The sequence below is a fragment of the Habropoda laboriosa genome, unplaced genomic scaffold (genome assembly GCF_001263275.1).
Source record: "Habropoda laboriosa isolate 0110345459 unplaced genomic scaffold, ASM126327v1 scaffold148, whole genome shotgun sequence".
In the NCBI taxonomy this organism is placed as follows: domain Eukaryota; kingdom Metazoa; phylum Arthropoda; class Insecta; order Hymenoptera; family Apidae; genus Habropoda; species Habropoda laboriosa.
The window spans coordinates 580663-598748 of NW_017100279.1; the positions used below are offsets into that span (position 1 = coordinate 580663).

Here is an 18086-nt window from a genome sequence, read left to right on the forward strand (position 1 = left end):
ATATTACTGGGGAGCCCAAGACATTTTATAGCGGAGTAACTACTGTGTATATTGTGATCAACGAAAGGAAATATTTTTCATATTAACGTTCCATGCGGCATTTCTAATTTTTCAAATGTCGGCGCTTTAACTTTTTAACTGTTCATCTTTCAGACAGAAATTCAGTCTCTCTGGTTCATAATTAAAAGTGAGTAAAAATTATAAGCAACTACTTCCTTTTCGTTCGTGCAAATGTGAACGCGATGTTCTCTCGTTCGATACGATAAAAGTGAACAATCTCTCGATAAACAAATTATTGTGTTTTACGTATTGGCTGATAAATGATGAGTTAAATTGTTTAAATGAATTTATGTTATGTGGTTACTTAGTATTGTAGCTGTTCAACGTGTAAAATCCTATCGATCGAAGCGCCTATAAATACCACTCGATCCGACTCAGCTGTAAAGCAGAATGCTCCTTTACAGGCACAGGTAATTCCCCGGTAAGCTTGAATGATTCAAAGAAATAGACAGGATTTCAGGGGAGCAATGTTTTCCTCTCTAAAGATTCCGCTTGATATCTTTATGTAACACGGAAGAGGGTCTATCGACAAATTACACGCTATATTTACATATTTATCAGGCAAATATTACGTCATATTAATAGGAAAGCGTTGACGCAACAGCGGGGATTATTTACGGAATGAACGTTGACATATGTGTTTGTTACCACAGCGGAAATTCAGGGTTATTTTTAGTTTCTAGTCCGTGTAACTTGTGTTGCAAATATAACAAAAGAATAATCGATATAATGTTTTCGGCATACAGCGACACGAAACTTTTCTACGTTGCGACAAGTATCTTCGGTGCTAAATTTTGCAATTTTTCCTCGATAGCGTTGTTCGAATAGCTGTTGCGAATGCAACATACCTACTAGAGGAGATTCTCTGTCCATTTCTCTCTCTCTCTCTCTCTCTCTCTCTCTCTCTCTTTTGCGAACAATTAACCAAAATATCGGCCTCGATAACAACGAAACGGCAAAATGTCTGTATACATTTTATTTCCAAAGCACGCGAAACATAGGACGGAAGAGAAATGGCATATTCACGGAAAGTTTTTTAAATGAAAAAACCGTGTTTGAAATTAAATCAATTTTATATTGATACAAATGGAACGAAATCTGTGTGTCTCTTCCAAGAAAATGTACGCCAAATTGCGATTAAAACAGAACGACGAGAGATAAAATTGCCGGTACGCTATGCTCGTTAAGATAATATTGCCGTTTACGTGTAAACACTCTTCGAATCTGTAAAAAATTCAATCCGTAAACAAGAATGATAAAAAAAGGAAAAGAGGACTCGGAGCGATTTTTGTATAATTTTTCGCAAATTACGCTAAATTGACCGGATATCGTTTGATACCTTCACTCACGCGTACCACTATCACCGATAGTAACAACGTTATTTTCAGGTATTCACACCGGAGGAAATCCTTCTCTATCCGATTAGCCCCCCTGTAATTAAATTATTAAATCGCTTTTCCGTCGAATTAGCGTTTTCATCGGGGCCAAAAACCGTTTCCATTTCAATAAGTAGCACCGGCTAGGATTTAAACACTCCCTCTCTAGGACACGGGTAAACGAGCGTGCAGAAGCGTGTGCACGCGGCAAATATTTTAACAGTACCCACACACTCGCAAGGACCACGCTGATGTTTGCAATATCGCGACAAGCGACGGGAAATTTGTAAATATATTTTAAGCAACATCTAACGCTGAACACTCGACGTCCTGTGTACGTGTGAGTATTATTTGCAACGAGATCAAGTTTATCCGTTTCGTGTAAAATTTCCCAAACGAATTCGTGCAGCGATCGCTCTCTTCTCCGCCCTTCTACCGATGAAAATCGACGGAACAAACGTTCAAGCGCCTGTATACTTTACACACGGTGTATGTAGGGTTATCATCCCAAGGGGCAATTTGCTCGTCTTAAATATTTCGGTCTGCAGCAAGTAGCAGCAGCAGGTACAGCTTTTGCGAGATGTTTCGAGCCAGACAAACGCGCGTCCACGTATTTCGCCGTTTGCAATACACGCGAACGAGCGAGAGAGAAACTTGGCCGCATATAAATGTGTGCGATATTCCACGCGAATATACAAAGTTGGCATTATCCTTCGGCTGGTTGTGTTCGTAGCCAGATAAATACAATGGGCACGGCGTTAAGTCAACGCGCGGTGGTTATCTGGACTTTCGAAGAGAGGAAAATGCCCGTAAAGACGAGAACGGCCCCGCTCGAAAGCTCTTAAAGCTCCGGCTATCATCGAATTACGCCGGATTTTCGAGGGTCACGCTATTGTGTCGGTGTTTCGGGACTCCATGGAAATTTTTCGCATTCCCCTTTTGTACGATTTTCCGCCTGTCGAACGTCTTTTTAACTCTCCCTCTCGATAAAGTACGCTCTTTCTCGTCTTTCTTTTTTTTTCCCTCTTTCACCGCGTATAATTATCAGGTTGCGTAACACGCTGTGAACACAACTGGTACGTCGTTTCTGTGCGTAACTGTGTGCGGTACACGAGTTGAAAGAATTATGCTGGAATAAAACGGTGAATTACTATCGATTATCTCGTTGGATACAGTAAACATCAGGATGAAATTTAGTTTATCGAGGCTTGGCGATTTATCGAAGTGATGTTTTCAAGTAAACTGGCAGGCACTGCACGACAGATGTACATCGCGACAGGATATCGATATTATTAATGATCGATCCTTGGTAATCCTTCTTCTACCGTCTGAGAGATTAATTAATCACGTAACCCCCGGACAAATCCTCTATGCGAGATCATGCTGATAGCGGCTCAAAGTTCGGTGAAATTCCGTTGTGCAATTTCGCAGATGATTTCCCCATGGAATGCACGGTAAACCATAAAACTTTGTATCGGGCATAATATCAAGTCGGTTCGTAGGCGAACGAATGCAATCGACCGGCATTTTTCAATCAAGCCCTTCCGAACAATCGTATATTGCCTATTTCAATCGTTGTCTCTTCTCCAACGATATACCTGCCGATTGTCTTCCCCGCGAAACCATAGTGTGTATCGTTTATGAACGAACGATAGAAATTCAGTCGGACGAAAGAATAATCTATTGCAACTGATTCGAGACAAATATCAACCCTTTGTACCCTACAAAAGAGAAATGAAAAAATAAATTCAGGAACATATAAAATACTTTTTTTTCCTAACAAACCCTTTGGTTTTGAAAAGTTTCACTTTGATTTCAACGTTTCAGAAAAGTGTATCGCTCGGAAAGCAAAGGATTAAGATCTCCCCTCGCTCCTCGTCTATGTATATTCCATACAAACGGCTGTAACGAGAAATATGAATCCGTCAAAGGATAGAAAACAGTGGAACATACTTCGACGGTTGACTTTCCATTCTCAACTAGCAAACGCCAACGTCGTCGTGTACGAGGTAGAAATTTTACGAAAGGATCGTGGATAGGTGTGTACGGAACGAACAATTATCAGCGATATTCAAGTTGATCCGTTGATAGTGGATCGTGGTAAAACTGTACGACGTAGAACTTCCATGGCGGCGTTATATCATGGTACAGAGAGATGGCACGGGTCTTTCCACGTTGCGTCGAGTACCGGCGCGGAGGACTGGGTGCATGCATAATTCGCGTTTTCGAGTGGCGAACCGAGGGAGGTAGAGAGGGAGAAAGGAAGAGGAAGAAGCGAAAGCACTTCGACAACGACGGGAAAACCGCAGGAGTAGATTTTCAATTATCCTGGTAAAGGTACTTGAAGCATTCGAGCCAACAGAGAGAGAGAGAGAGAGAGCTCGGGGGATACGAGACCAAGTTCGGAACGTTCGCCAACCACCCTTTTTTTCCTCTCCCTTCTATCCGCGCCTTTCTCCCTATCTGGCGTGTATTAAAAAACCGCGAAGAAAATATCACGGTAACGACATTTATTCCGAACGGACCGGATCGATCGGCCGAAGGCATCCTCGTTAAGCCAAACGAAATCTCGCGTTCTGCCCCATCGAAAAACTGACTTCGTTCCGATTTCATCCCTTTCTTTTTTCCACTCTCTCTCTCTCTCTCTCGCACACCCTGTTCGTTGTATTTGAACAAGCATCACGCGCCGCTCGTCGACGAAACGGAAAAATCAGTGTATTAAATTACGCGTCAAAGGGGACGCTAATAAGTGCGATAGTTTTCAGCGAGATATCGTTTGAGGTGAAAAAATACACCGGTCGCTTCGAACTGGATCATGTGTCGTGGAATCCTTTGGGAATTACGAATGACAGGTTCGCACGAACAAATTTTATTCGACGCGTCGCACTCGCGGCACAGATTTTGGTCAAGAAGCGACGGAAACAGTTGTATCAACCCTTTCACCGCTGCTCGCGCTTTGATCATTTTCGTCCTTTGCGCACTTCCGCTGTAATTCAACGGAAGAATTTTAAAAACGACAAATTTTCTAAAAATTGTAAATCATCAAAGAGACAATTTTGCGGCCACCATTGAACATCTATCGTCACACGCGTTGCGCGCTAAAATCTGCCGCAGCAAAAGGGTTAATAAAATTCAATTCTAATTCTATCTTTCGTTTTCATTTGTAAGACAGAGAATTACCAAATCCAATTGACCGAATGCACAGTCAGCGAAAAGAAAAATCACAAGTGAAGGGGTTAATCCACCCTCTGTCTCTCTCTGTGATAGTAACGGCGCGAATAAGATTTCGTTCGCGCTGGAACAACGATAAATTCCCCGAAATATTTGAACACGTTCAAAGGAGCCGCCGTTCGTAGTATAATTTAAGGAGCCGGTATAACTCATCAAATATGGATTACCGCGTTTCGCGGGATAGCCACGGCAACGATGAGAGCAGCGAACCGAGCCTCTGCTATCCAGACGTATTGGTCGATACGAAAACCATTTGCAAGCTAGTACAAGCCGTCGAGATAGAAACGGACGGGGCGGTTAAATGGACGGCTCGTATGCACGCGGTTGTTTCAGCCGGTGATATCTACCGTGAACTTTGCGCTCCGCGTCGATTTAGTTCCCTGTGAGAGTCTTCGACGACACCTGCGGGAAACTGATATCCCACGCGGAGACTTTATAGGAGACTTACGCGGACTTATAAGAAGATATACGGTTAAGAGCTAGTTAACAACTCGCTGCACAGTTTCAATGTATTCGCAGTTTGTTATTCCCTGTGAATTAGTCAATTAGAGGAGTATCGCGCGGTCCCCAGAGTGAGAGGGAGAGATAGGAACATTCAGTTATCTAATTCCGCTTTTGATGCGGGACAAACTTGCTGGTTTATTTAACCCATCAATTCGGGAAAATGAATTAATCTGTCATTCGAGTTTGAATATATATTTATACGGTGTTGCTATCTGTTTCTAATTGCATCGTTATTTCCTGATTGATAACGATACTCTCGAGGTTAAGCCCTTAACGCACATATTTCTCTCAACTTGATGTGTCAAATCATTTTTAAATATTTCCTAGGAATATAGAAATAAGTCTCCCATTATTTATGTACTTTTTTCTTTGACATAATAGAAGAGATAACGCAGTATGGAAAATTATTTGTGCACATGTGAGGTGTTAACGTGTCTGATAAAGCTGTTAAAAATGTGCGATATCAGAATTCATCGTTACAAGTCTCGAGTAAGGAAGCGAGATTTGATTAAAAAATTGCAGGGAGGCCTTAATTTCAAACGTGGTCGCACCGTAAAAATTCATTTCCATCTTCGCGTTGAAACGTCGTTTTAAACGCGCCGATAATGGCAGGCAGATATTAAACTGACTTACGCGATACAACAGTCGCGGAGAGAATGTTCGGAACAGAAGGGGGATGCTTTTACATTTTGCAATAACTCCGGTTCCGTGTGACTTCAAACGAGAAGCGACAGAACTTTGTTATATCGTCGAATTGTTGACACAACCAGCGGGAGGAGCTGTAACCACCATATCGTCGGCTATAAACGTACGCCGGACGAATAACTGTAAATTTCCACCGAAACTTTCAACCGTTCGCGCATCTCTGTCGCAGTCGAACAACTCGTTCCATTCGTGTCATTGCATTTCTGAGATAGCAGCGCGTTAACTTCCGCCGTTTTCCACGGGGAAACAACCCGCGTGTACACGGGAAAGCGTCTAGGAAATTCGAGATCGAAAAAATTCGAATCGATTCAAGAGTGTGTAAGCGTGGAAGAAAAGAAGAAACGGGAAGAAACGCGTATAAAAATTGGAACTTTGGAAAATTTGTAGCAGAGTCGAGCAACGAGACCCGTATTATTTCCAATCGAATGAGAAACAGTTCGTACGCTCACCGAAGCGGCAGATTAAAAAAGAAAGGAAAAGAAGGAACAAAGGGGAGAAAGATCGAGGCAAAAGTTCCAAGGGTGGAAAGCAATATTTCACGCGAGAGAGAGAAAACAAAGTAACGAAGGGGGAGAGGTACCCGTCGATATTAAACTTCCAAATCGGCAAAAACGCAAAAGGCGGCGGAGTCGGTTAAAGGAGGAGGGAGGGAGGATAGTTAAATGAAATTCCGCGCGATAACGAATGGCGTGATCAAGGAAGAGAAATTGAATTGAGCGGTGAAGGATGTCGCGGGGACATTATCGATGTCTAATGTTCCTTATGCCGGGGGGTTTTCGCGACCGTAGCAGCAACAGGGCTTTCTATCCAGAGAAAATCGTGTCGCGAAATATCCGATATGGGACCCCAGCACCGGCGCTGTCGGGATATCGTAAATCAATTTTCTTCGCCGCGTCGTACATTTCTCTTCCCGTGGACCCCGGACGTCGCCGCCGCCGCCGTCGCGACGCGAGAGCTTGTCGCAAGTTTAGCTTCGTTAAACTGGCAATTGGCAGGTACTTTGGCGCTTTGTAAAAGAAATTAAAGATGGAGATAGAATTATCGAGTGGCGCCGTGCTCCGAATACCGCGCTTGTCGATCTATTTTTCAGCGTTCAAAAATGAAGAAGAAGCGGAGGAGGAGGAAGGAAGAAAAAGCTCATAAGCCACGTTTACGTTAGTTTCCTTATTATACGCGATAACTTTTCTTAGAGTGATTAGTGATTAATGTAGGCGGAAGGTTCTCGAGGCAAGGCAGAAGCGTCAATTTCGTTACCCGGGGCAAATAGGAAAGTTCAGTTTTAGTTCGACGGATGTATTATTCATCTGTTATGCAGATTATCGCGAAGAAGTGATAATCCATTTGGGTAAAAAATAACTAGCTAAACAGAGCGCAATCTGGTTGAAAGTTCGGTTGACTTTGAAACGCTGTTCGAATCCCTTTGAGGATTAATACGCAAATCCTCCTTAATATTCCACGAACGTATGCGGTTAGAAGCGAATTCGCCTTGGCACTGTATACGGTTGTTTAATATTAAGTATCCAAGCAATATTCAGCTCGCAACGTGAAGCTGTTCTCTATAGCTCTCTCCCTCCTTCTCTCTCTTCTTCCTTCCCGCGGCAAGGATAATGAGTACCGAAATTATTGCAAGTAATCGGGGACGAAAATTGTTTCCGTCTTAATACATGCACGCTGTGCATATAATTATGTGAACGTCAAGCCTCGTTAGATGTTTTGCGCGAGAAAAGCTTAAGAGCTACGAGCTATTTTCGTCTTGACATATAGATTCTGTTGGCGATTTGAAATATTCAATATTTAAATTGAAAAATCAAGAAGATTAATATTAACGACTTATCGATCGTCGGGATTTCGTGAAATCTTAATGGACCGTCCTTTCAAAAGTCTCGCAGAACTATTTCAACGCGATAAAAGCATAGGAGCTAAGTGCAATTTTTATCTTAATACGTGGATTATTCTGTTGACGATTTAAAATTTAAATGAAAAAACCGCGAAGATTAATATTAACGCGGGTGAAATTCGAGAAGCGTGCATAATAACGGACGATAAATTGCGTCAACTCTGTAATCATGAAAATTCATTTAGATTTCGTGAAATCTTAATGGACGGTCCTTTCAGAGTCTCACAGGACTATTCGGAGCGTGGCGCCCGTATCGAACCGCAGTATTTATTATAAGTATCACACGACCTCGTTACGACAGCCGGAGAATTTAACGAGAACGCGAAATAAATGTGAAATTGCGGAATTAACAGCGCGAAATGACATCAGTCTATTAAAATTGCATTACCAACACAAAGAGTGCGAGTTTTCGCGCAATTAGATGAAACGCGACTACGTTTTAACGTCCCGTAAAGAACGTGGTCTCTCCGTAAGACTAAAATACGAGGAGGGAGGAAAAAAGAAAACGGGTGAAATGAAAAGCAAAGTGACATTGAACGAATGAAAATATTAAAGTTCTCGACGCGTGAGTCGTCTCATTCGGAGAAATTCGCGGCGAAGAAAACGCGTGATTTCATTGACAATGAAATGAATAGCGTTTGTGATGTCTGGAAACACTGCGAAGGGAAGTTTCATAATTCTACCTTCTACAATACACGTTCAGGGAACGACACGTCGCTGGTATGACGATCCTGTGTTGCGAGCTTTGTCCACAAGTTTGCACTGTTTCGCGGTAACTTGAGACTTGCGGTGAAGAAGATTACCCGGTATAATTGAAATTGGTTATAAATTCACCTGTTCAAATGTTTACAATCGTTAGGCAAATGAAACGCTTCCAACGTTCGTTGCTCTCGGATAAAATTCCGTTTCTAAACTTCCGCTGAGATTTCGAAATTTCCCACGTTTTTCTACCGAGTAGATAAAGCACGTTATTTCACGGTGAAGGAAATTAATTCCTACCCGTGAATCTATAAATTTGATAACCATCTCGATGAAATATCAGCGGGAGAACGAAGTAGATACTCGATGAAATTTACAAGGATAGGATAAACGTATCGATCGTTCGTCGAACGATTTAAAAGTACAGTGGAATTACGTGTGTAAGTGCGGTGAAACTTGAACGTCAGAGAAAAATGTCGAAGGTAATGAAAAGGCCTCGCGTGACCGAATTGATTGGAATATCGTGGCTCATAAATGACAGACACAGTTGGCCGTTGTCCTTTATTCATTTTCTCGGATGAAAAGCGTTCTCTGCACTCGACGGTAGGTTCATCAATAGAACGCAATCGAAAAGGAACAATTTGCGGTGGGATACTTCAAAAATTCGCCTTGACCTCGAAAAACTCTAATCCTCGCCGAGATAAATTTATGGAAACCTTCTGTACGATCGTGCAACGATAGGAAACATTCGAGAAGTATACAAAATTCCCTCGAGGAAAATATTCTTGAAAGAAAAACTATACAGAAAATAACGTCGGAATGATTGATATCGATATTAAATACGTTGAAAAGGAAACTCCACCGGCGATAAGTTTCTGTTTCAAGCCTACTCGACGGTAACAGCGTCGCTAGAATTTCCCAAAGAGAAAAGGAAAGAGAGAGAGAGAGAGGACTGGTAACACGCGGAATTGAAAGAGGAGCTTAAAAACCAGTTTTCTATTCGTCCCGTGGAAAAGCATCGTCCGACGACGATAATTTTGTTTTCCCAGTCGTTCACGTCGTCCCATTCATTTTCGTGGAAAGTGGAAGGAATTGACGGGTAAAACGGGAAACCATGGTGCGCTCCAGTCTCCGCGTTTCAATGCAACTTTGAATATGAGTTGGAAACAATTGGTTCCTTTAATGAGATTGCCCGTAGATGTGTATGTGTAGGTACACACGTGACGCCGATACGTTTGTGCACGCGATACTCGCCCGAACGCGCGGTGCGGCCAATCGTCGAGCAGAAACGTTATTAACCTGATTGGCGGGGCAAAAATACTTCCAACTGCCGGCTGTCAATAGTCTGGTCGTTGCACCGCCGGTTAATTAACTAAAACTATAACACGATTACTCGAAAATACACCCGCATCGTTCGAAATTTCCAGCCTAAAATCTACGGTGGAACCAAAATGGCGTCCGCTGTAACGGTATCGCCAACTACCTGTCGTTATATATCTCGCGTTAATATCGAAGGACATTAGCCGACCTTACGTGCTTTTACGTAAGGAGTGCTTGCGCTTTTCTTGAAACTGTGTTGTAGAAATTTATCTAAAGTACGAGAATAAACGTCTATCACGAGCAGATGCGACGATGCAGGTATTTCAAAGATAACCTCTTCGCCGACAGTTTCGGATTAGAGTGGTGGAAAGGACTATTGTTTAATGTAATACGTATTACACGCAACGAGATGTCACGAGAATAATTACGAGACAAACAACTGCTGTTTTCACGTTTACTACGCTTCTCTTTTTTACTACTTTCTTTATGTCTTCTTCTTCGAATGCTAGAAGCTGTAGAAGTTAACGTTCGGGAAAGAAACGGACGTTTAGAGCGAACGTTACATTCGAACGTGAAAGACTGAAAGTATAAAACGAGACATTTTTACGTCGCGTTATTAATTACGAGTTTAATTATAGTTTAGCAAAGGGAGAGCCGTTACGGCGGCAATTTCGCGAAATTTCGAAATGATAATTAATGAAATGTACAATTTTTCACCGACGTTGTAATTCACGGGACATTATTATTTTAATTAGGTATCGTTGTTTTAATTGAACGGACGAAAATGTTTCTGACGAAAAGAGAAAAAGAGAGACGTAACTACCGTAGTCGAGACACGTTTAATGATTCATGCAAATTACGAGACGTGAGGTCTCGCAACGTGACGTAATCCCTAATTTAAGAATATCAACCTAGATTAAGCTTTCCTTTCGATCGAGATATTACTTTCCTTCTCGACAAGAATTCGAGCTTCCGGAAGCTCATTGAGGAGCTTACAATTGACATGGATCGCCTAACGTTACAATACCGCGTATATACATATACGAGGACGCGAATAATCCCGCGATTATTCGGACGAGATGGATGAGGTATACAATAATGATTGTACATAGTAACTATAATCATGCGGAGCTGTCAGTTGCAGCTTGTTTAATACTATCTCCATCCCCTCTCAATTATTGTGGTACAATAGTGGAATTAATCGATTCGCGGTGTCTACAAACAGCTTTTCCAGCCGTGGAACGAACGAGAGAGAGCATCGTGCACTATTGATAGGCATCACTTACACAGTCCACTAACTATTCAAAAATTCACCCTGTTTAACGTACCTGACCAACTACGAATAAATCGTTCAATCTTCAAAATTCCTCCCGAAACTCAGGGTGAAAAACGCGAACGCGCGATGTGTACACCGAACTAAACAGAACGTCTGTCGAAACGACGAGGAACGAGCAAGTAAACCTATACGACGACGACAAGTATTTGTTTTCCTTTTTTCCTACGGGGACAACGAGGATGTTTGTCGTGAATGTTCGTATCTTGATAAAAACGTTTCCGCAGCGTGGAAGTCGCGCGAATTTCGGTCGCGATAAGTAGGGAAGAACGAGAGAGGGTCGAAAGTTTGCCGAACGTAAACAATTCGGCGAAATAAATCGCTTAGCGAGCGCAAGCTTTTTCGTACACCTACTGCTACGTCCTCCAGTTTTATATTGTGCCGCGGGAAAATTGTCGTTGCTTTTATAATTACTGTCTCCAGCCGTATAGGGTCGTTAAGTTTATTAGCTGTTTAGCCGTTGACCAACCGGTTCTATAGCAAACGGTACCAACTGCGCCCGTGGGGTGAAAATACGCGCTGTATTTTCTGTGACTAAACGACGCGGCGGGGCCGAACCGCGATAAATACGGAAAACAAGCTTATTTCTATGTACGTACAGTGTGAAGAATAAAAAAAGGAGAGACAGAGAGTATTAATACGAGTGGCAAAGAACGAAACAATTGTCTTCCTACTGTGTTTCCGTATTAATTGATAAATATTCCGTTGCTCTTCTCTGGTTGCCAATTGATTTGTTCATACATTATTTACGACGGAGATCGCGGCACGTGCATTTATTTACCCGCTGGTAAAATCGGCGTATAGAAACTCGGTGTGCACAATGCGGTCCTTTAATGTGAAAAGCTAGCAGAGGAATCTCTCTCGTGTTCATTCATACTACCGGGGAGAGTAATATTTTTTTACAATCTCTCTAGTCTAGTATCGCTGGAGTAAAACGAAAGCGCATAGAAAAGGGGGATAAATCTGCTGGTTAATAGATAACCGGGTCGTCGCCCTCGAGAGGTCGACAAGGCTTTTGGCAAAGAACGAGCAAAGAAGAAACGAAGGAGGGTACGGGGTGGATTCGTCTTTCCGAGGTGCCTACGTCTAGCAAAGAAGCTGTGCAACGTGTTATGAAAAAAAGTAGAACGAGGTCAAGGCGGTTCGTCGTTCCTTTTTTTTTTTCACTGGAAGAAAATTGCCTTGAGCCAAAGCAAGTTTTTCTGTTTTTCTCTCTCTCCCTCTCTCCTCTCTTCTTTTGTTTTTGCTGTCCTCCCGCGAGAAGAACTATCTAACTTTATGATTTATTGTATTTTCTTGCTCCTCGCGGACGTGGAGAAGTCTCCACCTAATGGAACGTTGTTTGATGTGTGTCTGTGTGTCATCATTGCTGTTATATCGTTTTCATTACCGGGGGGAAAAAGAACCGCGTTTCTTCGCTTAATTGCAACGTTGTAATTACAACTTTTATAATTTCATCGTAAAGGAACTTGGCCGTTCTTCGGGAAATGAGAAACTCAAAGGGCTTTTACTTGAGCGAAACTGAGCGTGGTTGGAAATGGTAATTATCAGATTGTATTTATCGATATTTTTCCTCTTTTTTTTTTCTGTTTTTATCGAGTAACACTCACCTGACACGCTTCACGTTCTTCTCGCACTCGCCGGTTCCACCTTGCAACATTGTCCATTTCTCGAAACTGTTCGTCGAGTCCTCTTGAAACATTCAAACTCTGCACAATTCCATTTAAGAAGAGAAACAATGTCTCTCGAGTATAATAATTCGTCGGATGTTTCGCACCTTCCAATTGATTAACAGTGTACTCGATAAAATTTCATTGAAAATCTTTCCTCGTTTCACGCTGTACATCTCGGAGTAATACAGTCTCTCTCTCTTCACTCGATTCCACCGTACAAATATATCGATTTTCGTGCGAAGGAAAACTCGATCGATCAGTTATTTTCGAGAGGCTCGTTGAACGAGAATCGGCGTCCCTTCGTCGTCGAGGTATTCGTTATCGAACAATGCGTGGAACGGTTGATCACAGAAATTGAAAGAACGATCGCCCCTTCTCGTCGTCCTCGAAAAAACTCAGCTTTCCCTTCCGTGGCCTTTTCTCTCCCATAGCAGCGAAACGTCCATTATAAATAATTATTGCAGCGACGATTAAACGACGGATGATAATTGATCTCGAGTTTTATCGACGAACACGATTCGAAAGGTGCGGAAGGACACGTTAGCTTCAAGTCCCTCTTTCTCTCGATCGCGAAATTTTCACATTGCACGCAACGCGTGAACGTATAAAAGAACAACGATCATCCGACTCGTTATCCAAAATATGCTTGAACGACGAGCTATCTCGACCAGCGTCGTACACACATCGTTGCCCGGATTTTCATTGTTGCTCCCCTTTTAGCGTCAAACAGAGAAATCGCGGATTAGTCCGGCACAATCTTTTTCCGCTTTGAATGCTCGCCCTAAAAAGTGCAAAATGAAAAGCTGCTCTTTATTGCTCTGTGGGGGACTCCCACCCTATCTCTTGCTCTCCCTGCTTGCCACGGGATCACGAACGCTTATGCAACACGGATTTAACTCTGTTCTTATTTTTCGCCAAAATTCTTTTCAGATCTCTCACTGTCCGCGTCCCTTCTGCTAATCCCTTACCCTCGAATCTCCTTGTTCAATTCTCGAAATCACGGTTCGACGATCGATCTTCCTGCGGTTCTTCGAAAAAAAAAAAAAAAAAAATACACAATTTCTCGCGTCGTTTCGTCGACAGAAATTGTTCCACTTTCCCGCGACACCGACGAAACAAAGCGGAAGTTGTAAATTCGCGGAAAACGCGGTGATCCATTCTCTCGGAGATCGTATAGATCCGCTCTAACAAGGTGTACGGTACTTAAAAACATTGTCGATGGGAACGAAGTTCGAGCGAGCAGATAGCGAAAACGTGTAACCCTGGTGGAACATAGAGGAAAAGCTACGAGGAATTTCTCCGAAGCTCGGTCATTAGACAAGTTGTTTGCGTCTAACGTTCTCGCGAGCTACCAGGAGAAGGTGAGCGAATATGCGAGGGAACGTGTTAAGGAAAAAAGCGAATTTTCCGGCAGGTCTCTCTTCCACCTCGTCAGACTCATTTTTCTTCCACGTCTTTCAACCGCCCTTCCTGGTAAATCGCTAGCTCGATTTACATTTTTCTACCCTTAGCGACGGGCTACCCTGAAAACTTGTATGTCGATGACACTGTCGCATTAGCGGCCAAGCACGAAATGCGAACGAGGAAAAAATAAGACTTCTTTTTATACGAACGCCTGATAAGCGTAATTACATACACATCTGTCGAGCGAGTTTCTTTCGTTTCCCGCAGATTCCGGATGAAATGGAAATAAAACAGAAAGAAAAAATATTGCCGCGCGTGTGTTTGACGTAAAACGAGGAAAATATAAATCGAAGGAATTTCTGATACCATCCATTTTTACAGTGTGGCTTTGTTCACGACATGAAGACTTTACGAGCGAACTCGTGTCTTGCCGTGACAACAGAAATGGAACCACATCGCCCGTAGAATTCTAGCGAAAATCGCAACGGCAGAGCTGTTTTGTAATTTATCTCGATATCCAACCATATCGTTTTATCAGGATGACTAGTGCTTTCCGATAACAAGGTATCGACCACCCCTCCCCGAGAAAACCGACCGAAAAACCTTCTACACTTGGCTGTCACGTTTCTCTCCGGCTGAAATTTTTCAATTCCTCTATTATTTCATGTTGCTTCACCGCTGGAATTCGCGAGACGTTCTGCGCAAGAGAGCGAATTCGTGCTTTTCCCCTTGGTTCAAGTTTTATGCCGTTATTTTGACTGGAACGAAGATGGAGATTAGGCGAAGAGGGGAGAATTACGAAGCTTCTTATCTAGGAAAAGAAACTGACGTCTCATTCTTACGATTTAAGAACCCACGGAAGGAATATTAAGAAGGAAAACTCGGAATGGAAATGTGGCAATTTTATCGCAATTTCAACGTTATCGATCACGTTCGTAATTTTTATTCGAATAAAAAAGCAGAGAAAACACGCACACACACACACAGGGTAGTATTAATATATTCGGGTGGGAGGAAGATTAAATCACGCTCGATCTATTTTCAAGCGTAAATAGTTTTATCAAGGAAGATACAGAGAATACGCAACAGCCATCGATCAAAATAAATTTAAAAGTTACTGCTCGTCGACGGGGAAAGTTACGTCGAAGGCTAAACTTAATAAAGTCGTTTTCGAAACACTTTGCGTCTTCCGAGAAGTATAAAGAAACGAGTTTCCTCGTTGAAACGCTTCGACTGTAGAATAATTCACGTAGAAGACGTTTTCGTCTGTTCGCCGAACAACAATTCGATAATGTTTCGTGTCTTGGAAGAGAAAAAAGAAAAGTACGTTATCTAGCTGCAAGATACTTGGACGATTTTCCCCTTCGAATATTGGCCGTATCAACGAGATTATGTTTTGCGACGCGATCGCTGCACGAGAAACTCCACAGCTTGATGCAGCCGCAAACTATTCGAAACATTCTGGCCAATCGCCGGTGCAGAGCACAAAGGAAAGGATATATACCGCGAATTCGAGGAGTAATACAGTTTATTCGTGCAACGTGACCGGAAGCGACAACCTTTGAGAAGATGGAAATATGTGAGGGATGAAGAAATCTTGCCTGCAAAAATTCCTCAACCACTTTCCTGCTAGAAATAAACTAGAAAACACGAGCTAGGTAATTTTCGCTAAGTTCTAGGACGAAGAAAATTCGCGAGGAAGATAGAAGTGAAAAAAAAAATTAACCGCAAGGTACGAGACGTCTGCTATAAAATTGCTCGAATAACTTCTCACCGGTAAATTGAACGAATTAGCCGGAGTGAACTTTAACATTGACACTTAACATTGAATTAATCGAACAGATAGGAGAAATGAAATCGTCAGAGACGCCCTCGAAATATTCGAAATTCCGCTTGTCTGGAGTAAGTCACCGATAAAAAGTGAATTAAGACCCCGCGTGCTAATTACTACTGGCCCCACCGAGTCAATTAAGTGATCAAAGTGGTGTGTCTCGTGTATCTCGGCATACCGAGTGTCGACCTTTCACGGCCGATTCAAAGGGAATAATTTGTGGCCACAATGATAGAGGAGGACTGTTCGGAGAGGTAGATCTTCACGGTTGCACGCTGATGATAATAATGGGAAATACGGATAATAAACTTGAAACGTTCGATCGATGTTTCGGTAACTGGGATTTACGTGTGTTCAAAGGGGAACGAGGTATCGTTAGGGAACGGACAGGAAAACGAAACAGTACGATGTAATCGCGTTTCGTGTAACCAAGTGGTTAACTTGACAAAGAGAAAAAATAATAATTGTATGGAACTTACGGCTCGTAATGTCTTTAACCTTTCATTCTTACGTTAGGCCTGTATACGGGGATACGGTGGAGTAGGCTTGACGCGAGTAGAGGATTGCTCTTGAGGCAGAGAAGTGACACAGAGTAAAAGAATGATGGAAGAGGGGGAGAACATAGAGGAGGATATTTCAGTGTTATGCATGTCGGAATGCATTGTAGCAAGCCGCAACACTGATTAATAATGCTCGTGATGTCGGAGTGGGAAATGACAATGGAGGAACGTGTGTAGACGCGATGGAAAATCGAATTTCGAAAGGGACGTTATCGCGATGATTCTATTTAGGTGATTAAATTAGACTTCGAAGGAGTATGATACACCGGGTGTAACGAAAATTCCAACGTTTCGGTGTAACGAGTCGCGTTAAGAATTATGCAAAGCAAACAATTGTATGGTAAGGGAGAAGGAAAGAAGAACGGGGATCCTGTTTCAACGCTAAATTCCGCAGCCACGTATCATTGTTGTATGTTTAAAGAGAGATTTAGTTTCAACGCGACAAACAGCACTTCGACAAATTGCGAACTATAAATAACGCTGTATACCTACACCTACAGAAATTGAAGTACCGCAAAAACCGCATTCGGTCTAGTTGGAACGCTACTAATGACTTTGGTGTTGTATATTGCGTGGCGTTGTCCAAAGCATCACACAACGTTCTCCCCCGTTGTTGTAAACGTCATAGTACGATTGTACGTTATGTACGTGGCAATTCACCTATTCCCGATCAACGAACTGCACCAAAAAAAAAAAAAAGAGTACCTCTTCGCGTTGAAAGGATCATTTCTAAAAAACACAAAAAGAAAAAATGAAATCTAAGCAAGGCGCGAGAGGAAAATTATTCCTCGGGGGTAAATTCTTTCAGCTAATTAAAATACCGCAAAATAAACTGGAAAGAAGAGGGCCATTCTTCAAGCAGACGGAGCGAGAAAAAAACGAGTAAAACGGTTAAGCCAGCAGCGAAGTCAGACAGACTCGGAAGGAAGCAAGGTGCACGGGGTCATTGTCCTCAAAAAGGCGCGTAGCGTAGCACATCGTATTTCAGCGAGAACCACCGTGAACCGATGTTCTCTACGTTACAGCCGAAAATCCCTGGCGAAGAAACTAGGAAACCTCAACTGCACCATCTTCCAAGGAAGCACACCTAACACCATCGCGTACAGTTATCGGCGGTATAACGATCCGATATCGGGAATATAGGTGTGCTCTCGGTATCGATAAATTCGCGAGACCTCCTTCTCGACATTTACCATGTTCACACGAGCATTTGTCATCCATGTTCGAACGTGTGGTAGAGTCGGTGAACACGAACGAACTGTAACTTCTAGTTCCTGTTAACGTTTCAATGTACTCCGCGATAAGAGGAACCGGTGTGTCACGCGTCACAACATTGCATTTATCGTCGGTTCACACACGCGATCCGAACGGAGCAGCCAGGGAGTAGTAGGCCGGGTAGAGGTATATAACAAGTGACGAAAGAACGAAGGAAACGTGATGCTGCGTCGTATCGCGTCACGTCGTGTCACGTCGCGTCACCAGCATTCCATTTC

General features: G+C 42.6%; 1 protein-coding gene across 1 annotated transcript in view; it reads right to left on the reverse strand.

Annotated features, from left to right (window-relative positions):
- LOC108573547 overlaps positions 1-12774 on the reverse strand; it is a 123542-nt gene extending 110768 nt beyond the window's left edge. Inside the window, exon 1 of the mRNA XM_017936010.1 lies at positions 12736-12774. The gene's annotated coding sequence lies outside the window, so the exon portion shown is untranslated. The remainder of the gene's footprint in view (positions 1-12735) is intronic.
- Positions 12775-18086: the final 5312 nt, after the last annotated feature.